The sequence below is a fragment of the Gorilla gorilla genome, chromosome 7, assembly GCF_029281585.2.
Source record: "Gorilla gorilla gorilla isolate KB3781 chromosome 7, NHGRI_mGorGor1-v2.1_pri, whole genome shotgun sequence".
Classification (NCBI taxonomy): Eukaryota; Metazoa; Chordata; class Mammalia; order Primates; family Hominidae; genus Gorilla; species Gorilla gorilla.
This window is the reverse complement of record NC_073231.2, coordinates 110183891-110203342: the sequence shown is the minus strand read 5'-3', so window position 1 is coordinate 110203342 and position 19452 is coordinate 110183891. Positions and strand designations below refer to the sequence as shown.

General features: G+C 43.4%; 1 long non-coding RNA gene across 2 annotated transcripts; it reads right to left on the bottom strand.

Annotated features, from left to right (window-relative positions):
• Positions 1-657: 657 nt before the first annotated feature.
• On the bottom strand, positions 658-13626 carry LOC134759114 (uncharacterized). Of its 2 annotated transcripts, XR_010135024.1 has the most exons (5): positions 13143-13626; positions 12458-12534; positions 9105-9171; positions 1814-1965; positions 658-1680 (listed from the first exon to the last, which is right to left on the bottom strand). It is a non-coding gene; the product is annotated as an uncharacterized lncRNA (long non-coding RNA). The 2 variants fall into 2 exon arrangements; XR_010135025.1 differs by lacking the exons at positions 658-1680; positions 1814-1965 and adding an exon at positions 8179-8809.
• Between the last annotated feature and the right edge of the window lie 5826 nt (positions 13627-19452).

Sequence of the window (19452 nt, the reverse complement as noted above, 5' to 3'; positions counted from 1 at the left end):
GCCAGGCTGGTCTCAAACCCCTGACCTCAAGTGATCTGCCTGTCTTGGCCTCCCAAAGTGCTGGGATTACAGGCATGAGCCACTGCGCCCAGCCTACACCTTTGCTATGTATGTACATATTTCTTTTTTTTAAATTATACTTTAAGTTTTAGGGTACATGTGCACAACGTGCAGGTTTGTTACATATGTATACATGTGCCATGTTGGTGTGCTGCACCCATTAACTCATCATTTAACATTAGGTTTATCTCCTAATGCTATCCCTCCCCCCTCCCCCCATTGTTTTGTATGTCAGGGGTCTCCAACCCTTGGACCATGAACTGGTGCACAGCAGGAGGTGAGCAGCGGACGAGCATTACTGCCTGAGCTCCACCTCCCTCAAATCAGCGGCAGCATTAGATTCTTATAGTGTGAACCGTATTGTGAACTGTGCATGCAAGGGATCTAGGTTATGTGCTCCTTATGAGAATCTAATGCCTGAGGATCTGAAGTGGGATAGTTTTATCCAGAAACCATCCCTCCCAACCCCCAGTCTGTAGAAAAATTGTCTTCCATGAAACCAGTCCCTGGTGCCAAAAAGGTTGGGGACTGCTGTTGTATGTGGTTAAATCTTATAAAAGCACAACATAGTATGTATTGTCTTGATTCCTGCTTTTTTGTAGTCAACATGTTTGGGAGTTGTTTTCATAGGCCTAGCTCTGGTTATTTACTTTATTGCTATGTAGGATTCCATGGTAATAACCATACCACAGTCTATGTTGGCATTCTCTTGTTTAATAAACATTTAGATTGTTTCCATTCTTTTGCTATCACAAACAACACTGTCATAGGCATTTCTGTGCCGGTTTCCTTGTGGACACGTGTGACAGCTCCTCCAGGGCACATGCCTTCAGCACAGGGGAGTGGGACTGGTGAATCCTAAGGTGGGCCCTTTCTCGCCTCACTAAAATACTGGCAAATTGTCCTCCAAAGTGGTGAGTTATGCCCTCATTAAGAGAGTGTACGAGTTTCTGTTGCTTCACATTCTCATCAATAGCAGATATTGTCCAATTTACTAATTTTGCCATTCTGATCCATGTAAAAGGGATCTTATTGAAGTTTGAATTTGCATTTCCTGAGCACTAATGAGGCTGAGATCCTTTTCATTGTGTAAATTAATTGATTTTTCTAAGCCTCCATTTTTTCATTTATAAAAGGAGAATGATAAGGGTGTCAGCCCAATACACAAGGACACCATGAGGATTACGAAGCCCAGACTGTATGGTCAACAAGTGCTAGCTATGATTACTGTGTTAACAGCCATGCAGTGAGTTAATAAATGATACGCTACCAAGAGACTGCCAAAGTCAACTGTTCTTCTCTTTCTGTGGGGAAGTTCACCATGCTTTTTAGTTCCAACTCCTTTGACAGCTGCAAAAGCATGGAAGCCAAGAATGGGAAGGATGAGTGAGCCCAGGCACAGGGTGAGGGCGTCAGGCGGGCCTGGAGAGGGTCAGTGGGCCTGGGTCCCAGGCACTAGCATTGTGAGCTGTCTGAGAAGGAGTACAGACTGAAATAGGGGAGTCGGTAGAGCCTCACTCTCAAGTGACCCGTGCAGGTGCAGCAGGTCCCAATGTCAGCATGCAGGCCAACTACGGCTGGCCCTTTTCTCTCCGTTCTCTCTCTACATGATGCAGCATCCTGTAGGAGAATGATCAAGAGCTTGTTAGAGGCTTTCAAGTCACAAGAGCTGGATTTGAACCAGTTGAGCAAGATAGGTAAACTTCCTGAGCCTCAGTTTCTCTATTGAAAAAGTAGGAGTAATTAATCACACCTCTTTCACGGGATGGTTGAAAGGACACATTGGGATGGCGCATGCAAAGCCCCAGCTCTCCCTCAGTGGTAGACAGATTCAGCCTTGTCTCTTTCTCTTGCCCCATCACGACTGCCACTCTTTTCGTTCCCATCTATCCCATACAGAGCCCCCTGAAGGCAAATTTTAATTAGGTTAATTTTTGACAAATGAACTTTCTCCCTTTACTTCGTTTTGGAGAATATCTGTGCACGAGTTAAAATTAAAAAAAAAAAAAAGAAACACAGAGCGTCCGTCATTTATTAAACACCGACTGTTTATAAAACACAGAAGCAAACCCCTTAGTTTGGCTGCCACTGCTCCTCAAATGCCTTGCACAGGGAGTGGCACAAAGAAGTGCTCAGTAAATCCTTGATGAGGGAATGAATTAACCTTGGGAACAGAAGATGACAGAGGAGGAGGAAAGGAATAATTCATGAATAAAAAGTAACACTACGACAAATCATTATTTGTGTCCAGGGCTCAGGACTCCATTTGTCTTAAGAGCCATCCTAGTGTGAATGGTGATTGTAAAAATATAAATGGCACTGGGGAGTGGCCTTCTGAGAGTCTGTGGGCTTAGGCGAGCTTGCATAACCAGCTGCAGTAGTGAGAAAGCATTCAGGGCTTTTTCAAGCAGTGGTTCTTTTTTTGTTGTTGTTGTTTTTGCCTTATGATAGGATGCAGTCTTCACAAGAACATAGGACCTTGGCTTTTTCTTTAACAAAACCTATAAATGTGCTCAATAGAGTCTTAATGATAATATTTATTAGGCCCTTATTAGGTGCCCAGACTTGTGCTAAGGTCTGTATAGATGTCATCATTTAATTGTCTCTGCAGCCCTATGAGGGCAATATTATTATGATTTTATTATATATTATTAATAAATTATTTATTATTTTATTACTATTAACAAATTATTTTTATTATTTTATATTATTGTTATTATTTAACAGATGAGAAAATGAAGGCTGAGAGAGGTTAAGTAATTGCCCAGAGGCACTCAGCAGGTCAGTGGGTGGCCCAGGACATGAATTCTGGTCCATTTGACTTCACATCACCCCTCTAATGTATCTCTTAATCAAGATTTTGGAAATAACTCACTCCTGAATGATGTACATCATTAGAGCTCAGGAGAAAAAAGAATCTGAACATCATTAGAGCTCAGGAGAAAATATCAGGAGCTCACAATTATTAAGGGCTCACCTAATGAGCCCCAAACACTCTGCAAACATTAGTTCACGTGATCCTTCCAACAACAACATGAGGCAAGCACTGAGATTATCCTCACTTTATATACGGTGAAACTGAGGCACAGAGAGGTCCATTAACTAAGTTTTCAGGCTACACAGGATGACACGGAAAGGAGTTTCCAAGGTGTATTAAGCCTTTTCAGTAAACACAGTTTCCAAGCCAATATCAGTGAAAGTGTATCATCTCATCTCTACAGTCTTGCTAAAAGCTTTCTCCAATTACTAATACATAAAAAGCCAAAGCATAAGAAATGATTTTCTGAAATCAGTGGCAGTTATCATGGAATCAGACTTGATTCCTTATGAGAAATCTAGCATTCAGGTACGGACGTCTCTCTTGGAGCAGCCTGAAGGTTGGTTGTTTTGTTTTCTTTTAAACATCTTATTCAAGAGAATTGAATCCAAATTTGATGTTTTTCCCTCTTGAACCCAAAGACAAGAGCACAGGTGGGAAATGGAGGCTGGCGAGTGGTGGGTGGGAGAGACCCATGGTGCCAAGGGCCTCTGAGTGGGCTGCTTCTCCAGGTGGGGGTCGCTCTGCCGCTGAGAAAGTGCCACAGACCAGTGGGGGCCTGGTCACGCCGGCCCTCCAGTCATCCAGAAACTGAACTTGAAGCAGAGTCAATGAGGACACGCTGTTCCTGGGCTATCCCATACCCATCAGCGCCTCTGCCAGGGGCACTTCCCATGATGCAGAGTGGGCTTGACTCCAGGAACCCGGCATTAGTCCCGGCTCTGCACCATTTGCCTGTGGGGCTCGTGCAAGTTACAGCTCCGCTCTGAGCTTCCCTGTCTTCACATCCATGGGAGGAGGTGTGGCTGGTGGTGTAGGGAAGGATACGGAGCACAAAATCTAGAATCAAACTGACTGGGTTCAAAACTTCCCTCTGACACTTGCCACTTGTGTAACTTAGGCAAATTACTTACATTTGCTTAGCCTCATGGGTCTCATCTGTAAAATGGGGGAATAATAATACCTACTCCCTGGGTTTGGGAGAGAATTAACTAAGACATAAGCGATTAACATTGCCCTGAGCACAAAGTGAGCCCTCAATCAATGACAGCTACTATTATTTCTTTGAGCTTGACTGCCTTATTGCTCTACATCAAAGCAGGACGAAACCATCTGATGTCATCTTAGAAACTTCTAGTCTCCTCTGAGTCACAGCTGATGGCTACTGCTGCTCAATAGTACAATTACAAAACTAAAACTGAAAGACAAACCCTTCAGCCAATAGCGATAGACTATTGTCCTCCTGTTTACTTTTGCGGGTTTCCTGATTGACATGGTTTGGCTGTGTGTGTGTGTCCCCACCAAATCTCATCTTGGATTGTAGTTCCCATAATCCCCACGTGTGGTGGGAGGTAACTGAATCATGGGGGAACTTACCCTCATGCTGTTCTTATGACAGTGAGTGAGTTCTCACGAAATCTGATGGTCTTATAAGGGGCTTTCCCCCCTTCTGCTCAGCACTTCTCCTTGCTGTCACCATGTGAAAAAGTACGTGTTTGTTTCTCCCTCCACCACGATTGTTAAGTCTTCTGAGGCCTCCCCAGCCCTGCAGAACTGTGAATCAATTAAACCTCTTTTCTTTATAAATTACCCAGTCTCAGGTATGTCTTTATTAGCAGCATGAGAACAGACTAATACACTGACTTAAAGAGTGATTTCTGGCGGGGCACAGTGGCTCACGCCTGTAATTCCAGCACTTTGAGAGGCTGAGGCAGGTGAATCACTTGAGGCCAGGAGTTTGAGACCAGCCTGGCCAACATGGCAAAACCCCATCTCTACTAAAAATACAAAAATTAGCTGGATGTTGCGCTGAGAGCCTGTAATCCCAGCTACTTAGGAGGCTGAGGTGGGAGGATCACTTGAACCTGGTTGGGGGGCAGAAGTTGCAGTGAGCCACGATCACACCACTGCACTCCAGCCTGGGCAGCAAAGCGAGACTCTGTCTCAAAAAAAAAAAGTGATTTCTTACTTTAACCATTGAGGTGCACCGAAGCGCAATCTTGTTCCTCAGGTAATTTACGAAACCGCTTGAGAAATAGACCTTGCTGTTTTCTTTTCCAGTTTTCTCATGAGCCTATTAAGCGATAAGACTTTCTGTCTCCCCAAATATATGATTTCAGTTAATTACTGGTGAATGAGATGTCAACAATCATTGGAATAAAACACTGCTGCAACAAACTCTTCTAAAGTTGTAAATGTTTTGGAACTTTGTTTTCACAAAAACCAAACTTAAACTGAAAGTGTTTATTTCTCAAAACTAGTATTATAATAGACAGAGAGAGAGAGATTTTGCTGGATGAAGTCTTCATTATATCCAAACATAGTTCAGACTTAAATTTTATTCAGATGAGAAATAAGAGCATGATAGAAATTTAGGGATAGAAAGGCCATTTAGTTTCATATCACAGATGAGGAAAGGGAGGCTCAGAGGATATATGACACTGAGCTTCCCTCCTCGCTCCCCTATTCACTGCTAGCCCTTGCCCTTAGACAACTAATATTTATTGAGTATATATTATGTGCCAAGTATTGGCACCAGTGATAAAATTGTGAATTAAAAAAAAAAAACAAAAAACAAAACGTTGTTTCTGCTCTCCTGGGAAAAACAGACACTGATCACAAGCCAGCCTAAATATATAACTGTAGTGCTACAAAGAAGGGGATACAGTGAAACAAGAACTAGAAAGAAGATTTGGTGATTTGGGGAGTGGTCAGGGAGGGCTTCCCTGAGGAAGTGATGTAAGAGCTGAGACCTGATGAATGAGTAGGAGATAACCAGGCAAAGGAGGGAAGGAAAGTCTTCCTGCAGAAAGCCATGTGTGCAGCTGGGGCTGGGGAGGGTGAGGACCTAGAAGGGTAAGTAAGAAATGAAGGCTAAAGTATGGGGTTGGGGTAGTGGGAGAAAATGAAAGAGAAAGACGAGAGAGAGAGAGAGATTAAGACTGAGAAAGAGAGAGACTGAGAAAGCCTGAGAAAGACAGAGATGATCCTAGAGGAACCAGGACAGTTTTTCTTCATCCTAAGAGCAATATGAAGCCTTTGAAGGGTCTTAGGCAGAGTTCTGATCTGATCAGAACAGCATTCCGTAAGGATCACTGGAGCTATAGCACAAAGGATGAATTGGAGAGGACCAGAATGGAGACCTACAGGCCAGAAAGGAGGCCGTTGCAGGTGTCTAAGCCAGAGATGGTGATAATTTGCACAACGGTGGTGGTAGTGGTGGTGGTAGAGATGAAAAGTGGGACATTTTAGGAATATTTCATTGGTTAAATTGACCAAAAAAAAAAAACTGTAAAGGACTGGGTCAGCAAGAAAAGGGAACCAAAGACGACTCCTCTTTTTCTGGCTTTTGAAACTGGATAGATGTTACTGCCATTCCCAAAGAAAACAAGACCAGATTCAGGAGACAGATCAGAGGCTGGATTTTGGACACATTATATTTGAGATGCCTGTGAGATATCCAGGCAGAGAGATCAAATAAGGTGTTGAACACAGAGAGGAGAAAGCTGAGTCTGAGATTAAATTTGTGAGTCTTCTCCAAATAGAGAGAATACGCTTCCATTTCCTTTACCTATAAGCTGGAATCATCATAGTATCCACCTCAAGATTAAATAAGATAGTGTAAAGAATTCACCCAGCACAGCAGCAGCACACAGAAGGTGCTCATAGAAATCAACTCTCATTATTTCTACGAGGCAGCTTATTTCCTGAAGTCACAGTTAGTAAGTCACCTGAAAATAGCAGCCCTATAGATAATCATAAGATTCAACACCTCAAGTGGGGAAAACTTTTAATTTATTAAGTAATGAGATATGAAAGCTAATTCTTCTTGACTGGAAACTGCAGTTTCTGAGCAGGGGCACCTAATTCTGCAGATGTGATTAATGTAAAAGTTCCCAGTTTACCAGGCCCTTAATATAATCCCATGAATTTTGCCACTGAATGTGCTCCAGTTTTGTAATCTAGAAATACAACACCGAGCAATGAAGTGAAGATGATGTGAGACGGCACTTCTTCCAATCTTTCTGAAATGAGGCAGGTACAAATAACTAAATACAATTTAAAATGTCAAGCAGTGTCAAGTTCTGGCACCGTGTCTCTTCCCTGAGATGCACCTGCACCTTTGAGTACCGTGCACGTCATTCATTCAATTGCTCAGCAAATGTTTGCTGACTCTTTCATTCTTCCTGGTTATGTGCGAGGCTCCCAGAATGTAAATCACCCCTTTGTGCATGAGCAGGGCTTGACAGTCATAAAGTACCTTTATTCTATTTAACTTTCTCCTATGGTCCCTTCAAACTTATTCTGTGCATTCATTCTTTCCCCTCTCCCCTGCCCTCTCTCTTTCTCTCAGGTTAAATCTTGGCCAGATCCCACAGCTCTGATGATCATGCTTAGGTGGCGAGATAATATTCTGGCATTTAAAAATCAATTTCAGTCTAATGACCGCAAAACGACAGTCCAATCTAGGATAATAATTGAAACTCTTGAACCTGTGAGTACCCCAGTTATGTCAGTTCAATCCTCTCACCAACCACCCCATTTGCTTCTCTCAACTCCACTACATTCTCCCCACTCACCTGGTTGACCAGAAGCAAATGGTCAGAGATTGCTAACCCTCCAGTCAATCACATAGCCCCACCCTGTGTGATCTGGAGCAAGCCACTGAAACCCTGTGGCTCCATGTCATTACCTCTAAAATGCTGATATTTTGTCTACCTCACTGGATTCTCATGAGGCTTAAATGAAAGTATTTTGAACAGCATCTGACACTTGATAAGCACTCAGTACCTGTTAACAATGACTATTCCTAGTGCCTTCCTCTCTTCTGCCTACAAGTATGCTTTGTAATAAATCAATGGCACTACCTTTTGTTCCCTGTTTCTATGCCTACTCCAAGCCCCAAAGCAATTCTTGACTGTGTCACAGTCTTTCCTCAGCTTCTATGGGACATGGTACATATTCTGAGGACGAGTGGCCACTGATACTCTGCAAGAGACTGGAGTTCTAATATCCCATAGCACTGTTACCGTCAGAGTCCTTGCCTTGAGAGAGCCTCTTAAAGGGTTGGGTTTCAGCAAACAAAGTCAACAGTTACACACTCCTGTAATTGCCCCTACCACATGCCAGTCTCTCCAGCTGGGCTATGAATTCAACCAGGCAGAGACTATGTCTTACTCATCATTGCATCCCAGTGCCTGAGGTGATGCCAGACAAAGAATAGGCACAGCAGTGGAAGTCAGTTGGGTGCTTCCTCAATCAGTGTAACAGAACTGCCATGTGACCCAGCAATTCCAGTCCTAGGGACATTCCCAAAAGAACTGAAAACAGGCATTGAAACAAAAATCCATACATGAATGTTCATAGCAGATTATTCATAATAGCTAAAATGGGGAGACAACAAAAAATGTCCATCAACTGTCGGCTAGATAAACAAAATGTGGTATATCCATGCAGTGAAATATTATTCAGCTATTAAATAAGGAATGAAGTACTGATGCGTGCTACAACATGGAAGAGCCTTGGAAACATTACATTAAGTAAAAGAAGCCAGACACAAAAGGGCACATACATGAGTTCATTTACATGAAATATCCAAAACAGGCAAATATGTGGAGACAGAAAGCAGATTAGTGTTTCCAGGGGCCGCAGCAAGGGAGAAACGGGGACTGCTCAATGGGTACAGGATTTCTTTTGGGGGTGACAAATATTCTGAAATTAGAGAGTAGCGAAGGTTGTACAACACGGTGAATGTACTAAAAGCCACTGAAATGTACATTCTGAAACTACCGTGGTTACAACAGTAAATTTTATATGTATTTTACCACAATTTTTAAAAAAACTAGAAAAAGGAAGCAGGCTTCACATAACCATTTTAAAATAAATTGGTGAATATAAGTGAGGCATTTGGGAGTTTAGGTTGTTGAAAAGTTTAAAGGAAAGTTGGAGAGAGGGGAGTTGAAAGGCAAATGTCTCCGAATGGCAGTAAAAGGTTTAAGGAGCCCACCTGCGATGCCCCTCAGTCTTCTTCCCAGAGGTAAAGAACCAAGTCCTTCCAGATGGTCAGGGAGGGTCTGTGAAAAAGTCACATTAGAAATCAGCAGTCCTCTACTGTGAGAACCAGAACTGTATTAGGAAACCGCTTTCTTTCCCTAAGTTCTATAACTGAGCATTTCCCTGATCAAAGCAATTTCTTAATTCAAGGAGAACCTGTGGGTCACCTCTCTGCCTGGCAAGGCACCCTGCGTGCTCCATCCTTACTGCTTCTGAGGTCATCTACTTCCATCCTCTGCCCACTCTCCAAGAATCAAACTCTGTGGGAAGCGACCTCCAAAAGGCGACGTTGTTTACGGTCATGAGATGTGACCACAGTGTTAGATCTGCCTTGAACGGGCTCCTGAGAACAGCGTCCAAGGGACTCTCTCTACGCCCGTCTCTGCTTCCTTTCTAAGCTGGGTGGCCTTGGGAAGTCACTCAAACTCTCTAAGCTTCCATTCCTTTAACTGGAGGTGGTAGCATTCACGGAGTCTTCCTCACAAGGTTATTGTGAGGCACAGATCGCTTTGAAAACTAACAAATTCCAGAAAAAGGTAAGAGAGTCCCATTTTTACAGCGTTTGGGAGTCCAACAAGCAGCGTTTAGCTGCTGGGAGGCCAGGGCCGAAGGACCTCTGCACTCCGGACCGCAGGTTCCTCGCTGGAAAACAGGAGCGTCGTCAGAAGTGTGTGGGCGAGGAGAGGATAAGACTGCAAGCAACGCGACCCGCCCAGAGCGGGACGGGGCGCCAGCTGGTAAATGACGGCTACTGCAGGGGCTCCAGTGCGCGCCATGAGTCAGCGCAGGCCCTGGGAAGGGGCTGCAGGAGCGCAAGCCTCTCCCACCCGGAGCGCGCTCCGGTCCTGTTCCTTACCCAGCGAGGTTCCGGCTTGGCCTGTCTCCGACTCATCTGTCCCAGGGGCGGCCCCGCGAGACCCCCGGAGGCGGCTCCCGGCCTCTCCCCTCCCCTCGGCGCTGCAGACGGGCCCCCTGGGAGTTGTTTACTCTCCCCGCCACCGCCTCCCCAAGTGCTGTTTCCTTTTCTTAAGTGGTTTACAATCCTCTGAGTCGCTTTACACTTTGGGGCCAATTTCACTGTAAATAATTCTCTTGTCTTGGGATTTCTTGTTGCAAGAAGGCTTGCTTTCTCCTTCCCAATAGAACAAGCACGCCCGCACCAATCAATATGTACCGCCCTGCACTGGTCTGCGGAGAGGGGGCGAAATTTCCAGAACATTAAGGAGATGTGGACACAGCCCTCGGGGCGCTTATAATAAAAACGTGCCAGGGAGAGGCTTCTCGGAGTGCAGGCAGGAGTGCTAGGCAGGCAGGGCTGGGATTTCAAGGGAGCTCCTGAGATAGGAAGAGCCTCCCAAGATTTTCTCGTTGTTTCATTTGTAGGCAAAAAGGCAAAAATGGAGCATCCAGCATTTTAGCTGGAGGGCCTTAGACAATGTGGTTATGCCACTGGGTCTAACAGGAAATGGGAAAAAGCAGGCATGAGTTGGTGTTTCTGTTTATTTAAATTCTTTGGAGGATGCTGGCTTCATACCAAGCAGGAAGAAGTCTTAGAATAAGAGTGGAGCATAGTGTGGGCACAGACTCAGTGCCACAAAAAGCAGAGCCTCAAGTGCCATATGACACGTGACAGGGACAAGGCGCCCACTTAGAACGAGAAGACAGGTTTCATCACTTCTCAGCATGTGACCTGGACAAAGTCACTTAACTTCTCTGAACCTCACTTCTTGATCAGTGAACTGGAGGTGATAATACCTGCCTTGCTTACTTTACTGCATTGTTAAAAGGACCATAAGAGAGGAAGCTGGTGAACAATAAAGTAATCCAAGTGCAGTGTGATCACAATATGAACATCTAGCTCAGTGTCCGTTGCTCTGGAAGGAAAGTTGGTTTGTAGTGAAAGATGCAGCATGAGCGAGATTGTAAAGGCAACAGGAGGTTTTAAAATAGATTGGTGAGATCACAGTAATAACAGAAGGCCACTGTTGAGGAGAGGGTGCTAAGGAATGAAGAAAATAATGAGGACCTGAACAGGAAGTTTATCCCTGGCGACTTAACAGGAGGAGGTGTTGCCGGGTCCCACGGGAGGAAGCTGGAGGTTATGTTCACTGATGTGCAGAGGAATGGGGTTAGGATAACAGCTTTGATGTGAGCATTTTCCATGAGTCACTATCCCATCCATATTGAAGGTCACATGCAAAAGCCAGAGCCAGGAGCAGGATGCCAAAGTCAAGGCTAGGACTGAGCATGAGAACCGATAGGGAAGACACACAGGGTTGGGAAGACCAAAATGGTGAAATGGACATTCCAGGCAAGTTCTGAGAAAGCCCAGCAGGAGGCGTCAGAGGAGGTCGGGGAGCACAGAGGAGGCTGATCACAGGTGCTGCAACTGCCATGGGGATGAGGTGGAGGCCAACAAAATCAGTTCTGAAGGAGCTGGAATCCTGGGCACAGTGGTCAGGGTGCCCCTCAGCCAGGAAGGAGACCTGGCAGGCCCCCTGGAACAGGACCAGAGCTTCAGGGCAATAGGAGGCCCAATTCCCAGGAGTGAGCCAGTGGCTGTGTTTACATCTTGCTCTTCCAGAGAGCAACCAGCAACAGCGAGCTACTGTGCCTCCTTAGTCTCTAGCCCTACACCTATGCCTGGCACACAAAAGGCATTCAGTCAGTGTTCTTTGGAGTAAACCAACATATGAATGACAAATGAATATGGTCAGATTGAAAATGCCCAAGAAGCCCTGAATTGTATTCCCCTTTTTGGTGGCTTTGGAAGCCGTTGGCTTTCTTTCTGGTGGCAGATAGCTAATGGGCAGGCTGTCTTATTGTCCCTCCTGAGGACTCCTGGCCATCTAGCATGTTCCTGGTCCCCCTCCCATCTCTGTATATGGTGTCCGCCCGCAGGATGGTCGTGTCTCACTTGGAGGCTCGTTTCCCTGGCAACTCACTTCTACATTATGCTGTTCTCAATTGGCCTCTAGTTCCCAGGCACTGCTGTACTTTATTCAAATTTCTAACCATGGCAATCCCCAGCCGTATTTACATCTAGTCTTGATACAGAATCTCTTAAATTAAGGGAACATTGTCTTCTCAGAAATTAACTTTGAAAATGCATTTAAACGCATTTTAAACTAGAAATATAAAATTTCTTCACAACTTCCTTGCCAAGAAACAATTATTGTCAGCCATTTTCATTGACTCTTTTCAAAACTGTTTTCTTCTCACATATTGAAAGCCAGCCCTCAAAAGAGTCTCTAGGAGAAGCATTTGGTTCCAAAAATAATGTCTGGCTCTCAAACTTTCACCCACCTCAGTAGACCCTGTCCACTCCTGGTCACTGCCATCATCAGGCTGCTGGTAGTCTCACCGTCAAGACTGAAGAAGACCTGAACATCATCGCAAGCAAATATAGGAATAATAGTCACAGTGAACACTTAATTTTGTTTTACCTTGCCATTTCTATTAGACTGGTCTATTTGTGTTTTCCAAGGCCCTAACATGGTTTGCACCCCTTTAATGAGTGAGGATGGATCTTGCTGAGCCATTCTCTATTCATATAGTGTATTTTTTTTTTAACCATGGTCTCTTCTTCAACTGTAAACTTGTAAGACTTTGTTTTGTTTTTGTTTTTTGAGACAGGGTCTTGCTCTGTCTCCCAGCCTAGGGTGCAGGGGCACAATATCAGTTCAATGCAGCCTCAACCTGCAGGGCTCAAGTGATCCTCCCATCTGAGCCTCCCGAGTAGCTAGGACTACAGGCGTGTGCCACCACACCTGGCAAATTTTGTTACGTCTTGTTTTAGTTTTTGTAAAGATGAGGTTTCATTATGTCGCCCAGGTTGGTCTTGAACTCCTGAACTCAAGCAATCCTCTCGTCTTGGCCTCTGTAAGTGTTGGGATTGCAGGTGTGAGCCACCACCCCCAGGCTAAAACTTATAAGACTTTTAAGAAATACTCTAGTGGGGCCCACTAATACTGGTTGAGGATCACCTCACCTTTTCTTTTCAAGGTGAATTTTCACCTCTTCTAGGAGAACTGTCTGCCACACATACGCTACTCACAGCCGGTGTGGATAGAGATTCCCTCGGTGCAGCAGCTGATCCTATTCCTCACCTAAGGTCCTTAACCATCATTTTCTGCCTTCCCATAAACACCGTATTGATTCCCACATTTGGTATCTCTCTATATACGGCCTCTGGTGGCTCAGTTGAATGTATTGCTGAGGTCTTCTGTTTAGGTCCTGAACATCACCTGGGTGCTCTCGGCCAGCGTGGGTTCCAGGTGGACGGGGGCTCCGCAGGCCCTGCTGTGCTTGATCGGGGATGAGCTCCCTCTGGGCTGCTGGAGTGCCTGGGTTGGGTGCCGCAAAATCCCACCAGGAGTGCCACTGAGAGGTGAAGCTGCTGGGCTTCTGGGTCTGGTGGGGACTTGGAGAACTTTTCTGTCTAGCTAAAGGATTGTAAATGCACCAATCGGCACTCTGTGTCTAGCTAGAAGTTTGTAAACACACCAATCAGCACTCTGTCAAAACAGACCAATCAGCTCTCTGTAAAACAGACCAATCAGCTCTCTGTAAAATGGACCAATCGACTCTCTATAAAATGGACCAATCAGTAGGATGGGGGCGGGGGAAGGGCCAAATAAGGGAATAAAAGCAGGCCACGCGAACTTGCCGAGGCAGCTCTCTTGGGTCTCCTTCTATTCTGTGGCAGTTTTGTTTTTTAGCTCTTTGCAATAAATCTTGCTGCTGCAAATTCGTTGGGTCCGTGCTGCCTTTATGAGCGGTAGCACTCACCGCAAAGGTCTGCAGTTTCACTCCTGAAGTCAGCGAGACTATGAGCTCACCAGAAGGAAGAAACTCCGGACACATCTGAAGGAAAAAACTGCGGACACAGCATCTTTAAGAACTGTAACAGTCACCGCGAGGGTCCGCGGCTTCTTTCTTGAAGTCAGGGAGACGAAGAACCCATCAATTCTGGACACACCAGTATCTATGAGTATAATCTTAACTTGGAAATAAAGAGTTTTTCGCAGATGTAATAAGATTAAAATGAGGTCATACTGGATGATGGACTGTAATCCAATAACTGTTCTTGTAAGAAGCGAGAACACTGGACACAGAAAGAAGGCGGTCATGTGAAGACAGAAGCAGAAATTGGTTTATGCTGCCATAAACCAGGGAATGCTGGGGAGTGCGAGCAACCACAGAAGGCAGAAAAGACAAGGGAAGATTTCTTCGCTAGAGAATTTGGAGGGAGCATGATACTGCTGACAGCTTGAATCGGCTTGAAGACATTCACCAGCTGAAAAACTAGATAAAGGGGAGAGGTTTAAATTCTCCGGAATCTTCCTGCCTTCAAGGTTCAGCCCTACGAAAGATAACTAGGAATTTGTATTTTGGGCGATAACACTTTCTCTACTTTTAAGAGACAGAAACTTTTTCCACTTTTGTGAGAAAAAAGTACTAGAGAGTTTTTCTTTTCCTGGCATTTGGTAACATTGTTGTCCATAATGCGTTAGAGACTTATATTTGAGATAGTGTCTAAATACTTATAGCTCCTCATGGGGTATGAATGTTTGATTTCCTAATGAGGGACCACTGGAGAGCACCTCCCCTCATGCCCAGCTTGTGACTTAAAGATGACCATTAACCTACAAAGGCAGCAGGCAATTTGGGGATTGGCTGTGATAAGCAATGGGGATTGTAAATGTTGCATGTAAATTCTCTTCCAGGGAAAAGCTCTGAACCAAGTGCTTTTAAATGAGTTTTTGTTTCGTTTCTGGGCCAAAGCTGAGGGGCTATGGAGAAGCTGGAGTAGAGATGTAAGCAAATGTAGTGATTTGATAAGGAAATGACGGTGACAGCCGACATTGTGGGGTGGGGAGGAGGGTTAAGGGATGCTGCAGCAACAGAACTGGTTGGGTGTTAGACAGCAAGAGAGTTACGAATAAAGCGAACTTCTAAGCTGAGAAAATCAGGAAAATATTTGGGTCACTCACTGTGGTGTGGAATTTGAGATCAGGAAGGGGAGATGAGGATGAAGCTCTGTCAGACTCACTGGCTAATAGAGCTTGATAGAGCTCTCAAGATCATTGCCTCTAATTGCCCATTTTAAAGATGAGGAAACTGTGTCCCAGAAAGGTGAAACTAACTCATTCAAAGTTCCATAGTTAGCAAAGGGCAGAGCCAAACTCAGAACCCAGGACTTATCATCATCCCATACTCTTTGTAAATTAGAAATCAAGAACTGGAACAAGTGGGAGCGTTTATCTAGATTTTGTAGAATTTCATCTTATAGGTGGTAACACACGACTTCCTCATAGGAGAGGGTGTGGGGCAGAGATCACAAACTGAAAGCTTATTTAAATTAATATTCTAATTTATTTGTAACATTTCAAGATTAGGCAAGTTTCTGTACCAATCTGGATTTTTGCGTGCTCTGGGAAAAGCCAGTCGATCTGTCAGATTTAGTAAGAGACGCTCTCCTTTCAAGAAGGGGCGTCGTCTAGTTTACCCTCATCCACCTTGTTGGCTTCATGTTATCTACCTGAACTCTCTAGTCCCTAGTTTGCAATCCCTGGGAGGGCAAAAGGAAAGCAGAAGCTCTGAGCCCAAGACTGACACTTGGGATTGTTAATGGCAGGGGGTGAAGTGAAGTGACCAAAGGAGCCCAGAACAAGAAGAGCCTGAGCCCCGAGCTCACAGAAGCAAAAGGTCTTGTCCAGGAATTCAGGGACAGGGTTTTCATCTATTTTTAGATAAATTAGCAGGATGTGGGAACCAAAAAAGTGGTCAATTCTCTAATACCGCACAATGGTGATGACTTATGCAAAACATCCTCTTTCCTATTTTTAACTAGATCACAGAAGCTGCGTCAGAGGACTTTGCTGCTGACTAATCCTGTTGAGGCATCTTCCTCTGAATTGCATAAATGTCATCTACATAGGCTAGAGAACATTTGAGAAAAAGAAAAACTGTAAAGACTACTGCATACGGGGCATTCTTATAAATAGTGTTCTGAGTGGGATCGGGGTGTTCTGGGCCACAGCTTTCTGGAAGTTGTCTAGGATTTCATGGTTGAAGAATGCAGACAGAGAAATCATTCATTTTGTAAGCTGAATTAATGATCCCGTGATTTTTTGCACTCTAAAGAACAGTGAGGACTGTTTAGAATTATGCTGATTTTTCAGGAAAACAGTTTTCTAGTTGTATAGATATCCCTGCACAGCAATAGGCTTTTTATTGGAGAAGGGAATCAGGAATGACAACAGAGGTTTCTCAATGCTTTATAGATAACTTGTGGACAAGTTAGCCTCTTTGTGCCTCAGTTTTCACATCTACAAAACAGCAATAGCAGCAGATCGTCTCTCACGGGGTTTGGGTGAGGATTAAATGAAATAATTCACTAAAAACAGTGTCTGGCACCTAGTAAGGGCTTACTAATAACTATTATGATATTTTCTATGAATAACTGAATTGAGTCAGAGAGAAGTGCTTTGGCTAAGCTACTTGGTAGCAGTACCAGAATTAGAGACCAGTTCCTCCAATTTTTAATTCAGTATCCTTTCTTTCATCACATGTGTTTTTAAACAACTTATTGTGTATTTTCTAGTACATATTAACATTTCCTCTTGCAAGACATAGCACACTTACTGTTTCAGTACAAACATACTTCCACAATGGTTTCCTTTGGAAAAACAATTTTGATTGATTTCTTTTACTCCGTAATATATCACATTTAGAGTGAGAGTACTGCTCGCTTAGAAAAAAGGAAGATTTTCAATTTTCAGGTCTTCAGCCACTGACATGGCAATCTGACTTTAAGCCATATGAAATTACACATGACATTTAGAATTGAATAACCATACTGATTGCTTCTTTGTGTCTGTGGAGAAAATAACATTTATTTTGACCAAATGTTATCTTTTCTCTTTTTCATCAAATAAATCATACTTAGGAGTGGAGCACTTCTGTTTTTCTTTATGATTCATTGATCAACCATGAAAGAACAAACACATCAAATGCTGAAACTTGGGTTACAGTCCATTGGTGATTCTCTCCAGGACACTGCCGTCTCCCAAAGAATCATAGGCTTAAAGAGATGGCAGAGATTTCAGAGATTCTTTAGCTAAACCCCTTGATCTTTATAGATGAGAAAATTGAGCTCAGAGAGGTGACATGACTTGCAAAGTCATCCAGCTAGTTGGTGGCAAAGAGGGATTTCAAACCTTGTTTTTTCTGACTTTCAGTCCCCATTGCGTCATGTCCTGCACCAACTCATGTCCTGCACCAACTCATGTATTTCTAAAAAGCCTTTCTGTATTATCAGGTGTTGGCAAACAGCCACAGGCCATGTCCAGCTTGCCATTTGTTTGTGCAAATAAAGTTTTATTGGAACACAGCCATGTTCATTTGTCTACTTATTGTCTATGGTTGTTTTCTCGCTACAGTGGCAAAATTGAGTAGTTGCATCAGAGTCGCTCTAACGTCTGGCCCTTCACAGAAAAAGTTCGCCAACCCTTGTTGTATATCAAGCTTGACTGAAATTCTCTTTTTTTTTTTTTTTTTTTTACTCTTTTTGTATCAGACCCTATTGTCAAAAGTTGAAGAAAGTGCAGTTGGGTAGAGAATTATGGGAAAGAAGAAAGAGGAAGAAAAGAACTAACATTGCTAACATTTATTTATCTGAGACAGGATAATAGAGGCTTTATATATGTCATCTCATTAAGTTCTCAAAAAGATGCTGGAGACTGATATTTTCAGCCCCATTCTGTAAATAAGAAAACAGGCTCAGAGAGGTAAGAGTTAAGTTGCTAGGTTTATGTCACTAACAATTAGCAGAATGAGGATTTGAATCCAGCCTTCTCCATTTGAAGATTCTATAATTCTTTCAATTATATCATGTGGTTGTTGTAGTCAAGGTTACCTTTCATTTTCTTAAAAAAGTGCTATACTATCCTCCAAATTGAAATAGTTTAATTAAAAAATAATATTTGGTATGAAATAATATTTAAAAAGCAAGTAACTATAGGTTAACATTATATAACTCATGTTGTTGCCATGGGTTATGTTTTTGTTTGGGTGCTTGTTTATACAAGTAAGTGAGTTGGACTGCAGATGATGAGAACAATACATTTCTTGACAAGAAATTTGCATTTTGCATTATTGGAGAAACCTAATGGCTCAGCAACAGGTAGAATCAAAGTCCTGTATGTATGTTCACACAGATAATTACATAGATAACATGTAATGTGTTTGTATTTAATCAGCAATCCCCCCTCTCCAAGGCTTGCCACAATTCTCTAAACCAGTGGTTAACAAACAGACCTAATCATCTGCATCACCCATGAAGTTCCTTAGGGTGCAGATTTCCAGGACCTTCCCTCCACCTACCTAAGTCAGTATATCTGAGTTTAGGTTTGGGCGTCTGTAATTTTATTTTATTGTTTAACCTCTGGAGATGGTTCTGATGATCAGCCAGCTTTGGGAACCATTACCCTAGAGAACGAGTGAGCAGGCAAGGCCTGCGTCTTTGTCTCAGTCTTTCCTGGTCCTCCTCTAAGTCCTCTAAACCTGTCCACCACCTGAGCCCCACGCTTTGGTCAGTGTGCGTGCTCTTTGTCTTTGTCAAATGAGGCTGAGTGCAGGGGTAGGGGCACTTCCTTCATCACAATGTATTTTCTCAGCATCCAGGAAAGTGGTGCAAACACCTTCTGCCTTAATTGCAGTGAATGTGGCTTGTTATGCTTTTATCTCTGTCATTGCCTTTTTTGCTTTCTATTTGCATTTCACAGAGTGCTCCAATGACAAATTCAATTCTGATTTCTTCTGCTCCCTGAGTACAAAAGTAAAGTTCATGGACACTCAGAATTGAGATCATAAAAGGTCATACATTTTCCCCACTACCCAGTTACTCACCTCCTTTTCTTTCCTGCTTTTAACAATGTCACTGCAATCACGATGGATTGAAACCAAAAGGGGTTTTGAGCTGGGAAAACTTGGAAAAGCCTCAGCCACCTGTTAATTTAAAATTTTCCTCCCCTCTGTGTGGGGGTTATATTAGCCTAATATAATACAGGCTTTTAAATATAGACATATTTTAAAAACACATTTTAAAAACATATTAAGGAGATGGGAGAGATTTCAGAGATTCTTTAGCTACATTCAACCCACACTCATTTTTTCAGCCAGTTCCTCTCTTCCATACTATAATCTCACCAATTGACTTCAGTAGTCTTTACTACTTTTTGGGAATCACTATTATTGAGTTTGGCTGAGAAAGCTAGTTCTTACTTTCTTGGTGT